Below are 18,151 nucleotides of genomic sequence, written 5' to 3' on the forward strand. Positions count from 1 at the left end.
TTCTCTGAGGCGAGGGACAGGATTTTTCTGTGAGCAGATAATCCATTCCACAAGAGATAATCAACTAAAAATGTCACATGGTACTGCCTCTGTTCGCATCCTCAGTCAGCAGTCAACGTAAATTTCTTGTGACACTAAAATGAACTGCCTTCCATGTACGTCCCATCACGTAGAGATATGCAGTTAGGCTTATGCAATGGTTTCGGAATTTCGTTCTTCAGCAGACCAACTGCGTAAGGCGTACAGGATGGGTCATGAAGAACCTGGAGTTAACGCTGAAAATATGTTCCTAAACTGAAAGACTAATCACTGACGAATAAAAATTATAAAACACAAACATTTACGTAAATTTATAAATTAACATATGAAGAAATAAATTTTGACGTGACAAATGTTGACCTTTCAACAGAAAACGGCCCTTCGTGTCGATTTATGTACTGTTACGACAAGCTGAAAGATGACTCTAGTGTAAAATCAGTATGGACATGACACTGAATGTCAGATCAGTTTAAATGACCAAACATAATTTATTATTTTCTCTACTGTTACTGTGATTTTCACTTATATAGTTGTCAGATTTGTTCATATTCAGACGTAACGATTTCCTTTATAATGTAAGGAATAGTACTTTCCTTTGTAACATTCGTGTGTTTATCGACAGTATCCCTGTCATATCTGTGGTTGTGTCATTCAGTTGTCATCTGCGATGCCGAAAATTGGTTTATGATTGAATAAATAGTAGTTTCAAAACCTCAGAAAGAACTACATTTTGATATTATTGTAATGTTCTGTCAAGCAACGACAGACAATTTAGTTGCAGAAATCTGTGTATTTAAAACGGGTTTATTCTTGTCGGTTCGAAATAAAAATTTATCGGTGAAACGAGTTACGATATATGCCTTAGAAGTCCTGAGCACCCACTACTCTCTGTTGTATCATAGTTCTGCCATATACTGCATACACATGACATGCCGAGATATCGTAGATGCACCTGTAAGTATTACGAAAAAACTGTCAGTGGCAGACTAGAGTATTTATTCCGTTCCCTCACCCACAACCTCCCTCCCAAACATGTCACGGCAACAATAGAAATAAGTATTCTCTGTCGCAATGGAGCTATTTTCAGTCCCAATGAAGTCAATATACGCAAATGGGGCGCCTTTGAATATTATGGTAATTAATATCTCCTTAGTGTCTTAACTGCTCGGAACAGCCGAATTTTGTTACATTTTCATAGTTTTTTCACCTAATACGAAGTTGGAGCATAGTTGCCTTTTCTTTTCATCCACGCGCTTCTGGCTTTTATTATGAGACAAATGTTGACTTTTTCCCCATAGTTACTATTCGACAGAGATGAGTACTACGAAACTCCACAACTAAAAGTCAAGATATTATACAGACGCACAGTCATGCTCAAAAGTATCCGAACGACCTGAATTGCATTTTACCTGATTTGCATGCAACTGGCCAACCGCAGCTGTCTAGCAGGTCCTCTAATTGCTCCTTGGTACAGTCGTTTGACTATTGAAAATGGTTCCAACAAGTCACCATTAGAAAACACTGCTCTGTATCGCAATAACTCAAGTTGTAAAGTAATACCAAGATATTAGAATTATAAGGGGGCACCTTATCACAGATAAGACTGTCCTTAAGGCTTGTAAGCTCACATTTATTGCAATTAATGACATACCTGAAATGTTACCACTCTCATTATTACGTCAGATTGGTAATGCACGTAGTAAGTTCGTCGTATTCATGATTTCCTCTTCAAAGAAACATACCGTACTTGTTATTTAACACAAAATGATATTAAAAATTTAAGTTATTCACGAGCAGCTAGTTGAGAATATGTATGAACTTCAAATGACACGACGAACCGTCTCGTTCTACATATGGATTCAAACCCAGGTCATGCAGACTAAGATTTCGTGACTAACAAAAACTAACAGTCATTCCTGACTAGGCATACAGAGGGTGATATACCTCGACTTCAGACAGTATCAGTTAGCAAATATCAACTTTAAACCACATAAAGTAAACATTTTTAACGGACACGAATTCCTACCCAGCGTCTAGTGTCCCTGTTAACAAACTACGGGAGATGTTAAATATTGCTTCTTCACAAGTAACTTACTTGAAATGTCGTGAGGTAAAGCTTTGTGTTGGACAGGGATTCGAACCCAGAACCTAATTGGATTGTCATCTAAGCACAATCAATTGTGACATACCTGATTTTCTCCGCAGTAGCTAGATGTTTTAACTGAAATGACGACACGAAACATTAATTTTTTCCTTCCCAGGACTTCACCCGGCACCTACCGCTGTTATATTCTACAGAAAACTAACGTTACACGTGGGTTTTTTACACCAGCAGCGACATGTGAGCATGTTTGAACTAGAAATAATATGACGAAGAGTTCAGTGCTGACTGGGAATCGAACCCCACACATATCGTTTCTACACACAAACAGACGTCAGCTACCGAATTTTTCTCCACCAGCAGCTCGGAATAACATCCTTGAACGTACAGTGAGCTCGCAAATAGTTATATGTCTCACTGGGAGTCAATAACGTCAGATACCGTTATTGTTGACAACGAATGAAAATGCCTTAAAAATAAAAATTATTATCCACCAGCAGATAGATGTTCTCATGCTAAAGTTTGATAATTCATAATGAAAACCTTAGTGCCAGGCCAGGATTCGAAACCATTCACGTGCAATATGTGGAGATGTTGAGGAATCTGCAGTTTTGAACAAACAGCTAATTGTAGTCGAGCCGTATTGTCACGAAGGGGTCAAATTCCCCGTTAAGGGCGGTCTGAGTTGCATTCCTAGTTCAGAACCTATTTTATCGGCATACAGAAGCTCAAATGAAGGATGGAATAAGCGTCCTGTGACCCTACATAGCGTTTGTTTCGTCACTAGAAATAAATAACTAGTATGAGAAGGGATACTGGTGATAGAGTTTCTACATGCGCCACTCCTGACTTTATTGTGGTTCATCTTGGCGTCTACTTGGTAGAGAAGGAATATCATGTTTAATGTGAATTTCAGACCACAATGCCACTATAACTTCTTCATTTGGCGTAGCCAGAAGAGAACACAATCTGTCTCTCGCTATCAAAAATCATGGGCAGAATACGGAATCGAACCTAGACCATAAGAATATGAACCTATCATCAAAACAACAGATCACCAAATCCCCTTCTTTTTGACTCAATTTCCTATCTTAATATGAGACTTCTGACACACAGGCTTCCTGTAGTGGTTTGCAGCATGATCAGTACATTCATTTACTTGGTTGACCGAATCGCCATGAACTAGCTGCCTCGGCTATCCAGTGCATACATTCACCGAAATAAAATCACGTAACTGCCACCTACACAGAACTGTCAACAGTGTAGGTTACAGAAATTTAAATAGGAAGTGTTCCTTTGCATTTGAGCTACTCTATTGCGCTATCTGTTTGTTGAAACCGTCCTGCAGTGCAAAAGGAAAGCTGTAAATGTCTGTCTCTCAGAGGTCTAGATCCGTCCCTATGTATTATCTCACAGCACTGTGGAATTCGGATGTTCTGGAGGAACAATTGACTTATGGAGCAGCTGTAGCTACATGGCAGCTAGTGGCGTAAGAGTAAGCATTGTGCACTGTAGATAAGACGTCGTGAGTTCGTGTACATTCACTGCTACATTTTTGAAAACGCAATTCTGCTGTCTGCTGAAGTTACCAATTTAGTGGAACTTTGAACATAATTCCCTTCACTTCTCAACCCAAAATAGTCGCATGTGGAAAAAGGGCTAACTTCAGCAACATTTCGTTCTTTTCAGGTTTAATAGACGGCCAGGCAGCAGATGCATCTCGAGGCATTTGTATTATGTATGGGGAGAGCGCATCGTGCCCAAATACGCAGAACAGTATTTCCTACATTAGCTGTCGTGTGGTAGTGGCATTTAATTATTCTTCAAACCTTGTTTGACAGCTTTAACTCAGAACAAGTTTTCTACGTGCATGTAATCAGTAAACAGCATGTGCACAGTCAGACTGTTATAGATAACATCAGAGAATTCGCATATGTCGTTGATGATTAATTTCTCTCTCATGTATAGTAATTTTTTAACAACACTAAACGAAACCTTACGATAATTGTGTAAGAAATGAAAAGAATCTACCCACGATAACCTTACGACGAAAGTCTCTTTTAGTAAAACTATCTGTACACAAGCGTGCCTCTATCGGCACGAATTTGTAATATACTACTCACTTCGATTTTGATTAGGTCTGTGTTTTTTGGTATGCTGTGCCATGTTCAACAGGTATGCAAATGTAGCGTTTCTTAAATAAAGTTGTGTGTTCCTGGAAACCCAAAATTTGCTTGCCAGCAGCGGAAAGAGGTTTTACCTGTTGTGCAGCATTTTAAATTTCTCACCATAGCTCTGTGAGCTGAAAGTAGTTTCTTGCATGTGAGTCTTAAGTGAAGAGCAATATTGAATTTCGTATCGTTGACGGTCGATTCGAATTTCTTCGGAGACGCTTGTATTGTGAAGCAGCTTGGCAGTCAGAAAGCCGAGATCTATGATCATTAACACTATTCATTGAGTCGAGTTGCCAAGGGGATGTGATGTGTGAAGGTTTTCTTCTGATTTCGTTACAGAGTTTTTTCTGGAAATTCGCAGCTCCATAAAAAAGAGGACAAAAAAAGAAGCTCGCACACGCTGGTCCCTACGACGGCTAAAACTGACGGCTTCTTGAACCGTTACAACACGGGAGACGGGCGGTACCGCGGGGCTACGGAAACACTGCTGCCTGTAACCCACTCTCATCATTGTGTTGGTTGCTCAGATTCATAACGCATCGCGAAAAATAATAAAAGTTGTCACTTATGTGAAGAATAGCGTTTCTGTAGCCAAAAAATTGAATTTTCTGTCTCAGTGTCTTAGTTAACATGAGGATTATATAGTACGAGTCATTCAAATGGAAAGGGAATATCAAGTGAATTTAGCGAGTCAATTCAGTACCATACGCGGAAGTGATTGCACTGCCACAGTGTTGCCAAATGTTTGTGACGATGTTGCCAATTCTCAGCTGTGCTAAGAACAGCTCTGTAGCGTTATAGGAGGAGAATCCCGTGCTCGTGTCATAGGAGCATACGGAGAGGAGGCGCGGTGTTTGTTTAATATGCTGCGTTTTCTCCTACCAGTTGTGTCAAACATTCAGGTGTGTGATCTTCCATCACGATTACAGATTCCCAAAAAATATATACGAATAAAACACTTTCCTTTTTATTTTGTGACAAAAGATTATTTCAGTACAATAAAAAGTCTTTTGAAATCAACTTTGCCCACCTTTCGCGAAAACACTTTGCATCTATGTGCAGTCTTGTGATCATACAAGTAGAATTTCATGAACTGCTTGAGAATGTAGAAAAATTTTGGTGCGAATGGAAGCTGTAAGAAACACAGTTAACTAATTATGCTACACCACGTAATAATCAATTCATTTGAAAATACAGAAGAGAAGAAACTAAAAATAATGCCCATTAAGACAGGAACTAAAGTGCAGATGTGGGCACTGCACATCTATGCTTTTTCATCTTCAGATCTACACGAATAATGTATACTAACCAGCGTATTCATTGCTTTTGTAGTGTTTCCCTCTTGTTTGGTCTTCTAATGATGAACTGCACCTACACCCATGAGTTTGATTGTTCCGTTTATCCTTCCATCCACTATCTTGGTGTGTTATTGTTCGGTGTTCAAAAAGCAGAATATTATGCCTGCTACCACTAGGTATTAAAACGAGATCGCAAGAAGGCTAACGAATTATAATCAAAATACAGTGAGACGCCAATTTGTCTGTCGTCATGGTGTTAAGTCGACAGAAGTAGTTGGGTGTTATTGCCTGCATCACCGGCGTCCCGTTGTCGTCACCTCTTATTGGTATTTTCATATTACCCTGAACACAAGAATGCGAGATAAATGTGTATATTCTCCGTGACGAAACACCCCACATTCCATTCATCCTGATCCATTCGTTACGTGAATCGGCGGCAATGAGTGATAGGAAAGCTGTTGTGAGGTGATGAATAACAATAACCGTGGCAGTAATAACAAATCAGTAATCAAGGATGTTTACTGCATTACAGACGATTATCAAAATAACCAAGAAAGGCTGAGTGTTTAATTGGCGCACTGCATAGATGTTCTTACCATTTTGTTACTGAATTCTGTTCTGGTTGTTTGTAGAGAGAAAAGGAAAGAAGCATGTAGCCATACATATCGCTAGTACAACGAGATATTATCTATCAACTATCCTTGCTTTACATGACGAGACGAACATGGCGTCACCGAGCTGATATTTGAAATGCATTTCTGTTTTCTCTCTCTGTCTCTCTCTCTCTCTGTCTTTATATTTTTCTTTTTCTCTTTCTGAGGAAAGCATCGAGAAGCGCGAATATTAAGCAAGTAGGCATATAACCTGTTTACAGTTATTTTCATTGGAATACGTAATGAAAAAATACAACTTTTAGGTGTATTATTGCGTAATTCCAGTTACTGACAGTCTATTCGTGAGCTTGCTCGCGTTCAGTTGGGTGAAACCTATCACAAAGGCAAGCAAAACACAAATATTTCTTGCACCATGTGCAACACACAACGAAATCTCGTTGCGCTGACTTGTTGTCTGATATATTGCATGGAAAACATATCTGATTCATGTTGCTAAATTCAGTTCTATCAGATATCAATTTGGATGCGTACCAAGTGTTTAAAAGTATATCTTGAAATACGCAGAAAGGGACATAGAGGTATTCAACTGAAACAAAGCCATGACCAAGATTGTAACTGGGGTCGACAGCATCGCCGTCTACCACCTTGACATCTCGATCGGTGACAGTGCCCAGCCGGTTACTTAACGTTTACTGGTATCAAAGCTGCAGCATGAAAACACAAAAAAGTTAATAACCCGTTGATCATTAACTTTGGAATCCATAGTAAAGTAAAGCAATCATCAATCGAAAGAGTGGTTTGAACACCACAGTGCTTTAATAGGCACGGTCTTGGTGGAGGTGGTATGCCGTTGCTTTCCTCCGACCTTTGAGTTGACTTACGTAGCCAGTTAATAGGGGAACCTACAGTTTAACGTGCCTTTCGGACCTCAATGCAACTCGGCATTTTTCACATCAAAAAACACTGCCCGAGGGGAAATGAGCGTAAAATGGCACATAAAATTCGTGAGACTGTTGAGGGATCGAACATCAGACCTTCGTATCCGTAGTCCTGCTCTTTACCACCTTGCCACCATGCAGCCAACACTGTGGATTCTGCTTGGCATTAAAATTAGGATCTCTCGTTTGTGCCTGCGTTGGCACCTGCGTGTCACTTAGGAGACAAATACGCCTCAGTTTGTGGATGAACGCAGACTTAGGTTGATAATCATTTTGAATATTTAGCAGTACTGTACCCATTTGTGTTAAACTCGTTTTCAACCAATGATTCCTGCAGCTACAGGAACACTGCTTGTGATATCTCTTACACAAAATACTTACGCAGTGGTATCAGACAAAAAGATCAACCTGACACAAACTGTGGGAAGTTTGTTTTACAACCTTTGTACCTGGATAAATAGCTTTTCCTATTTGAGATAACAGTGAACGTTGTTGCATAAGACGATTTAAGAAGAAACTAAATTCCTTCAGCTACGCCAATCTTTAAATAAATCGTGTTAAGGGCACTAAATCATGGTTCGTGAATCGTTTACCGGCCGCACTCTGCCGCGTTTCGCTGGTTGGAAGGCAAAAAGCTTACTGAGAAATTTCACAGATGGAAAAGGGGGACGAAATGTCTCCCACTGGAAGGTCATGTTGTTTTATTTAAATGATTACAAAATCAGCTAAAACGAACAGTGAGGTTGTCAGTATAAGCACATTAATGTTGTCAATATGATGTTGCACTGCCTAGGGACTGTAATGATAAAGGGCCTGTTTAGGTCAGGCATATTGTATACAGAAGTGGAAGAGAGAGCACCACTAAATTCTAAAATCCGTATGCATTACATACACACAAAAATTACTGTGACAGTGTACTTATGGAGCCCAATGAGTGAATTGCGTATTTTCCGGCGAGAAAGAGCACTGGCAAACAGTCTTCGCTACATTAGGTTACTTAAACTGGTGTCACTCTGAGATAGAATTTATGGTCAGCGGCTTAGTGTAAGGACAATGAGGGATGCGGGTTTTGCAACTGTGAACTACTTTCCTACATTATAGAAGCGAATATTAAATTTGAACTAATATTGCGAAAATTATGAACCTGGAGAGCTTAGAGTGAAAATCTTTCTATTTATTGCAAAGGAAAACAATCGATTTTCTAAAACATTCTCTGTCATACACAACTTGAAACAGATCACGTCGAACAAATCATATGGAAGAACTGACAGCGACGTAAATCGGAAGGCAGTAAGATCCCTTGGCTTTGGGTTTGGCAGCATTCGGCAGCCATTTCTAGGCGCAAGTAAATGAAGAAAGGCAGCGCGTTTTTGTTATCAAGTAACGTCTTCATCAATTACTTTAGTTTTAATGTGATCTACAAGTAATTGCTGATGTTTGATATTAACATGAAAAGGATTCCGTAGACAGGGAAAGAACCTGTTCTTGGGCAGTTACTTCTATAATGAGCAAAAGGCTTTAATGATCTTCAAGCACATGTGTTCCAGCAGCAGTATGAAGGAAATGATAGTAATAATGACGCTAACTTCACACTTCACAGTGGATTTTCTCGAACTAAGAAATTTCATGAATTAGCGAAAATTTCAAAATAGCTTCACATCGAGGCTATGATGCCCCAGAAGAGTCTTTACGTTCTGCTGATATGAGAATAGCATAATCTTCACTACAGAAGCCTCTTCTACTTAACCATTTAATAGACTCGCATTTTTTCTACCGTAACTAATTTTGTAAGATAAGCACACCATCCGTTACAACACACTCCTGGCCACAATGGTCTGGTGGAACGAACTATCACAAGTGGAATGCGTGAGTTCAGTCATTTACTTTTAAGAGGCACAAACAGATTTACTTTACCTCTGGTAACCTCAAGAGAAAGACGTTATAATCCAGAATCCTCATTAAACATCACGTTCCATCTTTCCCAACTGGGCAAGGCAGGTTTACGTTGGGAAATGACATAGGTGGAGGTAATGGTAAACAGAAATACTGTCACCAGTAAACTTACACTAGAAAATTTTATTTTATTTGACTAACTGATAGCCATTTAAAGGAAAAGGGGTCTTATTTTACTTGTACTTGATTGAACTAGAGACGTTGAAAAATTTGGTGCTGGACTGTGATTCGAAATCGTATCTCCTCTTTCGAGGATCTGAATATATCGGAACAGTATAGTTTAATCATTTCGTTTCTTTTCCCAAGACTGCAATCTTCTTTAGGTCTTCTCCAAAGCAAGTATGTGGGTCTGAATCCTGATCCAGTACAAAAATATTCATAATTTCATTTCAAGCCCTATCACGTGCACACCGCCCGGCTGGTGAAAATTAACGTGCATTTTTAATGTCTGTTCATGTGTTGCCAACAATTTCTGGTCAAACACGCACACATCTTACTGTTGGTGAGTAAGCAATTGATCCTTAAGTTATATTCGTGGACGATATAGAAGAACGATAGGAGTGCGATTCGAATGTCACTCATTCATAAAAATTTTTATCCTTATTTTAGATTCAAACACCTAGCAGCTGGTAAGAAAAACCGATACGTAACATTTTATTTTACTTAGTTAACAATCCGGTTACGTGTTGGGTTCGTATCTCCGTCACAGAACTTTACATCATGCACTTCATCTTTAAATGGATACACACTTTGTTACTTCTGAATTGAGGTATATCAGACATCTTTCGTGGTTAGTTAACAGGGATGAAAGGGTCTTGATAGGAGTCCCGGTTTATTACAAAAACTGTCGTCTTTTATTTTCAAGTTTAGATTTGGTTACTGATATTTGGCGAAAATTTCGGTAATTCATGACTCTTCATTACTAGTCAGCAATATGATATGATTAGATTAGATTAGATTAATATTTGTTCCATAGATCATGAATACGACATTTCGTAATGATGTGGAACGTATCATTTTAATGAAAGATTTCTTTACATAGCAGTATTGAATTTCTTTACAACAATTTTTTACCCTCTCTCTCATTCCTTTTTATTTTTATCTCTGTGTCTCTGTCTCTCTCCCTTTCTCTCTCTCTCCCTTTCTCTCTCGCTCTCTTCTCTCTCTCTCTCTCTCTCTCTCTCTCTCTCTCCTCTCTCTCTCTCTCTCTCTCTCTCTCTCTCTCTCACACACACACACACACACACACACACACACACACATATTCTCTTTTTATTTTTATTTGTTCGTTGTGCTCGACTATCGGCGAGGCACGAAAACGTCCGTGAAAGAGTTTCTTAGTTTTGAGTATAGTTATGAAAAAAATATAAAAACAACTATGAGAGTTACTGATTTATGATACTTAGTTAGCAGTCAGTTCTGAGTATTATTAGTAACTACGCTTCAATCCCTAAACCCAGTTACAGAAATGCGAATCAGACGCATTACGTATTCCAGGCCGTAGCAGCCGCGTCTTTGAGACGCCAGCTATGGTCACTTCCCAGCCCGCTGTAGGATCCCATCGGTTCGTCTTCTTCCCGCTGGTACTGTAACTGAGATTTGGCAACAACGCAAGATATATTTGTCAACACTGTGATCGACGAATTACTTCCTGGTGTGCACGGAATTAAGCCTCAAAGTTCACTTGATTTTTCCTGTCATTTCCATTGAATAATCTGAGTAATTTTTGCTTCAGGTCTAACAGAAGATTGTAAATTTACGGTTACCAGCCCAGGAAAATAGTTGCACATGGAAATCACAACTAATCTCGTACTTTAAACAGCGGTTTACGAGTTCTACCCCTATTAACCTTGTAAGAGGAATGCCTGAAACAAACCTCTTCGCTAGCTCTGTGGTGACGTGCTGACCTACGGAAAATCGTCTGTTATGGTTCGCGTTTGCAGTCTCGCTGACGGTAATGTTTTTATCCTTTCTGTGAAACAGCTACAAGCAGTCAGATTAAACTTCGATAAGCACATCGCAAGAATATACTTTCAGCTCACAGTGCAATGGTGAAAAACTTACAATGCTGCACAACAGGTAAAACCTCTTTCCGCTGCTGACAAGCAAATTTTGGGTTTCTAGGAATACACAACTTTATTTATGAAATGCCACATTTGCATACCTGTTGAGCATAACACAGCATACCAATTAAACACAGACCCAATCCAAATCGAAGTGAGCAGTATTTTACAAATTCGTGCCGTTAGAGGCACGCTTCTGTACAGATAGTTTTACTAAAAGAGACTTTCGTCGTAAGGTTATCGTGGGTAGTTTCATTTCATTTCTTACAATAAAGTGTACTATTTTCGTAAGGTTTCTTTTAGTGTTGTTAAAACAATTCCAAACATGAGAGAGAGATTAATCATCAATGATATATGCGAATTCTCTGATGTTATCTATAACAGTCTGACTGTGCACATGCAGTTTACTGATTACATGCACGTAGAAAACTTGTTCTGAGTTAAAGCTGGCAAACAAGGTTTGAAGAACAATAAAATGCCACTACCACACGACAGCTAATGTAGAAAATACTTTTCTGACTATTTGGGCACGATGCGCTCTCCCCATACATAATACAAAAGCTTAGAGATGCATCTGCTGCCTGGCCGTCTATTAAACCTGAAAAGAACGAAATGTTGCTGAAGTTAGCCCTTTTTTCACATTCGTGCCGTATTGCCATATAGTGCGCATGTGTGAATTTGCGCCAGGACTGTTCCGTGTGCATCGAGTAATCCGGCGACATGAACCTGTCTTTAGTTCCAGACATATACGCATGGGGCGCTGCTGCAGAGTTTTACTTTATAAGTTGGCGAGTACGTGGGCGAGTTACTAGTCCACCTAGGCCTGGAGTTGAGGAGAGATGAATTTGTTGTACGGCAAACGGTAGCGGGCCCAGGCCTCACGGCGCGCTGCGCATTTATCGGGTTCTGGCTAACAAATAGACGGCACGACCGTGGGGTCGGGGATTTGTCCGCAATTTTGTGTGGTGAAAGAGGACCCCTAACACCTCACGTGGTTAAAATATTAGGACGCACCACCCGGAAAATTCCGAGAAAAATCGATCCAAAGTTTCTTAGGTGCCTTATGAGTATAAAATGTTAGTTTGATGCCGAGCCGCCGTCTGGCCTACATGGTTAGCGTTTGGGCCCTTACGCCAAAGGTCTCGGGTTCGATTCCTCCTCCGGCAATTTTTTTTTTCTTCAGTTGTTTGCAAAATTGCAGCGAATTGTTACAGGAGAATCGTGAAATTAATTCCCGGGAAGATTGTATAAAAATTCATTCTGTAATTCAGCATCAATTATCGTCACCAATATTCCGAGACATGATTCAATATGCCTGGTTTGCCTCAAAATTGTCAGAAACTCGAAACATTTTGGTAAATGTTAATGGGGCATGTTTTTGTACATATTTATTGCAAACGCCTTGTGATTGTAAAAAATCCGCTTTTATATATTGCGCAAGATGTCGCAAAAATTATTGCTTTGTTTGTTTTTACGATATATACCACTATGGTTCTTGCTTATAATTATTATATGTATAAAAATTGGATGTTTCCCAATCGACTTTGTTATTCTGATTACAAACCCAATGTTTCTACTCATATACTTTACAATGAAAAATGGAAAACCCACCGCCATGAATTGTGTTGTTGGACAAAAAGAAAATAGTTTTTATTCAATAATAAAACTAATTTGTTAAAGATAATGTAGGTTTGGGAAACTTTCTGAATGATTGGTGGAATAACCAAAGGAAATGAAACAGAAGAAAAAAAATAGTGCTAGAGCAGGAATCGAATCCGAGCCCTAAACACGTTGGGCAGACGGCGGCTCGGCAGTGGGCTAACATTTTACACTCATAAGTTACCTAAGAAACATTGGATCGTTTTTCCCGGGATTTTCGAGGTAGTGCGTCCTAATATTTTAACCTCGTGAGCTGTTAGGGGTCCTCTTTCACCACACAAAATTGCGGACAAATCCCCGACCTCGCGGTCGTGCCGTCTCCTTGTAAGTGCCGATACGAGCGAGTGCAGGTTCAATGACTACGAGCGTCGCCGGAAACAGGGAAAATCTACATACAGGTTATTTTGACGGCTGTCGCTCGCAGGACCTTTGTGAAGGAGTCAATGCTCCAAGACATGGAGTGTCAGACAAGCAGAAAAATAGCTTCTTACAGCACTCTTGAGATTCGACAATAACTCGCATAAAGTACTAAACCAGTTCTGTGTCCATCGGCGATTCAGATATATGAGGCGCATCCAATGACACAACAATATTCCAATATCTTTAAAACTACAGTGAATAAACATTAACTCAATAAAATGTCTTGTGACTAGGGCCTCCGACAGGTAAAATTTTCGATTTTTGTTCATTGAGTTTGGCTCCGGAAGAAGTGGCGTAAGCGTGGATTATTTGTTGAACGACTTCCATTTCTGAGTGCGTGTTAACTACTACACTGACGTCATCAGCATAAGCGTGAAACACGGTTTTTGTACCCAACACCTGTAGACCTTGTAACCTGTGATGCAGGTTTAACAGTAACGGTTCTACGGCGATTGCGTATAGTGCCATAGAAAGGGGCCAGCCTTGTCTCACTGATTGCTTGATCGGGACTGGTGAACTTAGCTGACCATTAATTTTGATTCGAGAGGAAGTGCCGACTATACATTTGCGTATGATCTGAATAAAATGTGCACTGAATCCCATCCGTTGCAATTACAGTTAGTAGAAAGTGGTGGTTGATGCGGTCAAAAGCCTTATCGAAGTCTAAAAACATGAGACCAACATTGCATTTGCATAGCCACGACTAATATATTATGTCTCTATATTCACATAATGCATTCGACATTGATCTCCCTGGGACAGCACTCATTTGATAAGGGCCAAGTACTTTCGGCAGTACCGTCTTCAGTCTACAGTTTATGAGTCGGGTGAAGATTTTATAGTCGGAATTAAGGAGTGTTAGTGGTCGAAAATCCTTCAGCGTAGCGCTACGTGGTTTTTTGGGGATCAGTACAATCATTCCTTCGGTAAACTGAGGTGGCATCTGCATGTCTCCCAATAATTCACTGCATATTTTGGTGAATTCCGGTCCTATGATGTGCCAAAAACAAGCATAAAATTCTATGGGTAGGCCATCTAAACCAGCAGATTTCTTTGTCGGCGAGTCTTTGATTATGGCACATACTTCTTCTTCAGTTATGTGGGCTACAAGGTCGGCGTTGTCAGTCGGATGGACCGTGGATTGAATGTTGGATAAAAGCGGCTCACTTGCCGTCGCGTCAGTCGCCGATGCGGAGTAAAATTCTGTATAATCTTGCACCACGTAGTTTTTTACTGTGACTTGTTGATCGTATGCGTTCCCCTGTTCATCACTGAGAGTGTGGATTAACTTTTGTTTACCTCTCCTGGCTTCCCGTATCACGTGATATACGGACGTATTCTCCTGCGTGAGTTCAATCGGAGGACGCGATCGAACCTTTTTCCCCTCTAGTGACTGTCGTACCAACGCCGTTATTCTTGCTTTAGTGCGTTTTATTCTAGAGCTGTTTGCTACTAATCCCATGTGGTCATCATATAGTTTGCGGAGGCAAAGAAAGTGATACTCCAAGGTGCGTTTTCGCCAGTACGCTTTCATGCGACCATATCGTGCGATGCATTTTTTTATCTGCGGTTTCGCAGACTGTAGCCACCACATGATGCGTGTTGGATATCTGGATTGCATCCGAAGACAACGCTGCCATGTAGCATGGACCTGCTGTTTCAGTACTGCGTCCTCCAAAAGTGACACGTTTAGCTGCCATACGCCCCTTCCCAGGAATGTTTTTTGTTTAGAATGCTTCGCGGTTATATGAAATGCGCAGTGATCCGAGAAGTTAAGAGGCCAAATTTCACAGTCAGTTACATTATAGATAAAACCTTTCGTTACATACAGCCTGTCTAGTCTGCTTGCCGAAGTACTGGATACGTACTTGTATCCTCGGGTGTGCGGGCGAAGGTGGCACCAAGCATCTATCATATCTAGCCCGTTAATTAACAGCAACAGCTCCTCACAAAAGCTGAAGTTCTGGATTTGATCTTCTGGACGCAATACGCAGTTAAAATCTCCATCCAAAATTATGTGCAGTCGAGGATCCGTTATTAATGGGACAATTTCGTCCCGGAACAGGTTGCCCCTTGCTCGTTTTCCGCTGGATCCAGAGGGAGCATATATATTAATAAGAAGCAGATCATATATTTGTGCAGTTATGCCTCGTCCAGATTCAAGTATTGCTTTTGCTGTACATGGTATGCCGTGTTTGAACGGTATTCCTGCTCCACATTCATTGCCTATGTTTAAGATCGCCTCATATCCGTACACATCCGCTATTTTGGCCGTAACTACCTCTTGTAACATCGCTATGTCAATGTCGGCGTCATATAAGTAGTCCTTCACAGATTGTAACTTTACGTCCGAAACTATTCTGTTTACATTGAGCGTGGCGATTTTATACGCCTGCGTCATTCGGTAGTCCAACTAAGCGCATTCAGTGTCGTCAGACCATGCTGTCCCCGTATCAGTTCCTCAGCGGTCAACAGTGTCCATTGGTTCTTCAATTGGAGGGGCGAGGTTCATCTGTACGTCCTCATTCGGGTTGGGGATGTCTGGTTTTCCGATGTCTACCACGCCTTGCTTTCAGCTTCGATCTGTTTTAAGAATCTTTTTGGTACGGGAGAGTTTTTCCTCCAGTTCTTGAATCTCTTCAGGGCTCTGTTTTCGTGTTTGCCGTTTAGGTTTCACCGGCTGCTGTCTGATGTTGTCTTCCTCAGCATTCTTCAAATCTTCTAAGCGGGTGGTGTTTCGAGGTAAATTGTCGACCGGGCTCTTGGTGGATGGTGGTATCAATAGAGAAATCGGTTCACTATGAGGTTGCTCATTCCGGGATGGTTCTTGCATGTCATTCTCACCAGCGGAGGAATCGGATAATTTGCTGTGGCTCCCAATATCTTTCGGTGGCTGTTGTGTTGAAACCGTTACAGCTGTCACGATTTCCTTAGGTTCGGGTGGTCTAGCTTCTGTTGTTTCAGTGGTGGCAATCTGGGCTTCTATTCGGGTTGGATGGTTCTCCGAATTCACATCAGGGCTTGGGGACAGGACTTGTCCGCGGGCAGCCGTAGCGCAAGTCGCTGGCAGCGCAGTCATAGCCGGCGGTCGCGGCGCCTCGCCAGCCGGCAGCTGCGCCACTCGCCGCTGTAAACACGCCGCGCGGACGTGTCCGGGAGAGTTGCACGCCGCGCACGTCCTCGGCTGGCCGTCGTATATAACAATACCTGGTATCCACAGACGCTGATGTATGACGGTACATGTTTGTGCAAATCGACCTTTAATTGCCTCACTCCGTTGAGAACTTGGAATTTGCGCGCGTTGGACCACCGTTCGGCAACATTGCTGAGAACCTTACCGTACGGCGCTATCACTGCGTTTATTTGTTCCGCCGGTGCTTCCAATGGTAGTTCGAATATCCTGATAGTTCGTATTCCAAACCCTGCATGCGTTACGGTGACTTCGCCTACGTTTCCATCACAATGTTTAAATTTCATAATTCCTCCGCAAGGCTCAACTATTTTGTCACATAAGTTAGCATTCCTCAATTTCACAAATACAACGCTGCTCACTATCGAAAGATGCATTCCAATGACATCCTCTGAATCAACTTTCACTTCGTATTCCAACCAATCTTCGATTTCGTGTAGTTTAGGTCGGTCGTAATTACGATCAAACGAGAATTTCAAAGTATCTTGTCTGTTCAAGTGGGCCATCACGGATTCATATTTCAAATTTCAATATGCGTGGAAGTTCTGCAATGATGCAAGAAGCACTGCGACTTACCACGCCGAAGCACAGCAGACCGCGGCGCACGAAACTCAGCACACGTCCGCACAACACGGCTGACGCGGCGAGACTGCGCCACTAGCTGCCATGTAGCTACAGCTGCTCCGAAAGTCAATAGTTCCTCCAGATCTTCGGAATTCCACAGTGCTGTGAGATAATACATAGGGCCGGATCTAGACTTCTGAGAGACAGACTGTTACAGCTTTTCTTTTGCACTGCAGGACGGTTTCAACAAACAGATAGCGCAATAGAGTAGCTCAAATGCAAAGGAACACTTCCTATTTAAATTTCTGCATCCTACACCGTTGGCAGTTCTGTGTAGGTGACAGTTACGTGATTTTTTTCGGTGATTACAAAATAGAGTCGAATGTATGCACCGGATAGCCGAGGCAGCTAATTCATGGCGATTGGGTCAACCAAGTAAATGAATGTACTGAACATGCTGCAAACCACTACAGGTAGCCTGTGTGTCAGAACAGTCCGGCTTTCGCCGCCGTGCAGTGCGGACGTGTTGTTATTTCCGCCTGCGGAGCGCGCGCGCTCTCTGTTGTTTACATTTCAGCGGCCGTCACTTACGTGTCGCTTACGTGCACTAGAATCATGGCCAACCGTTTTCGAAAATCAACTTTACGCTTCAACTTCTGCAACGACTACGCACGACCAAAGGCCTTGGAAGTGGAACGCTTCCTACGCGACGTTGCTAAGATCCCAGCTTCTGACATCTTAGGCATCCATTTGTCCATATTAAGCAGTACTGAGTACGTCAAAGTCGTCAATGACGCGGTATGTGAAAGAATACTTCGTGACACCAACCATGGATTACGCTTTTGCCACGCCGACGGCAATGTCGGAGCGGTCACTGTCGACCATGCCGGCTTAGGAATGCGCACCATACGAGTTTTCGAACTCCCGTTCGAGCTTCCAGCGGAAGACGTTATCGCGGCTTTCCGCCCCTATGGCACTGTACATGGCCACACTGCCGAACGCTGGGCGCAATTCCAAACGTACCCTGTTCTTAACGGTGTACGGCAGATCACCATCGACCTCCATCGCCACGTGCCATCTTACCTGCAAATTAGCGGGTGCCGCGCGGTTGTCATATACGACGGCCAACCCAAGACCT

Source organism: Schistocerca serialis, chromosome 5 (genome assembly GCF_023864345.2).
Source record: "Schistocerca serialis cubense isolate TAMUIC-IGC-003099 chromosome 5, iqSchSeri2.2, whole genome shotgun sequence".
In the NCBI taxonomy this organism is placed as follows: domain Eukaryota; kingdom Metazoa; phylum Arthropoda; class Insecta; order Orthoptera; family Acrididae; genus Schistocerca; species Schistocerca serialis.